The sequence below is a fragment of the Elephantulus edwardii genome, unplaced genomic scaffold, assembly GCF_000299155.1.
Source record: "Elephantulus edwardii isolate Elephantulus edwardi_28Jun2011 unplaced genomic scaffold, EleEdw1.0 scaffold00161, whole genome shotgun sequence".
Classification (NCBI taxonomy): domain Eukaryota; kingdom Metazoa; phylum Chordata; class Mammalia; order Macroscelidea; family Macroscelididae; genus Elephantulus; species Elephantulus edwardii.
Window position 1 is genome coordinate 2,337,146 of NW_006399911.1, and position 536 is coordinate 2,337,681.

The window sequence follows — 536 nt, forward strand, 5'->3', positions numbered from 1 at the left end:
CCAGGCTGGGGCTGCTTGGAGCTGTTTGAGCTGGCTCGGCCACCAGGATGTCAGGAGGGGAAACTGGACAGGCAGATGTAGGGAGGATGGGGAAGGGGGGACGGTGTCCCTGACCCCAGGAGATCCAAGAGACCTCCAAGCAACTACCCCTTCTGCCCCACGTTTCAGAATAGCCACTGGTGAGAGTGTCAGGAAGGGCCTGAGGGAGGAAGAAGCTGGCTGGCTGGGAGGGCGGAGCCCTAACAGGAGATGAAAGTGACCTGCAGGTGAGGAGGGTAGGGAGCAGTGGGAAAATCACCGAAATGGGGCAAGTGGATGAGCCAGGAAAGAGGAAGGGCTGGGTTTAAAGGAATGACAGGATTATCTTGCTGTCTTGGGAACACAGGTCAGGGTGCTTGCCATACACAGATCTTGGCCTCTTGCTGGGGTTCTAACCCTAGTCCTGATTCTAATCTGTAGGGTTTAATCTCTAGGCTCAAATTTCTGCATCTGTAAAATGGGAGTGTGGGCAAAGAAGGGTGTGTGCAGCCCTGAAA

General features: G+C 55.0%; 1 protein-coding gene across 1 annotated transcript in view; it reads left to right on the top strand.

The window, feature by feature from the left end:
* LOC102876108 overlaps positions 1–536 on the top strand; it is a 25,012-nt gene that overhangs the window by 14,460 nt on the left and 10,016 nt on the right. The gene's annotated exons all lie outside the window — the stretch shown is intronic.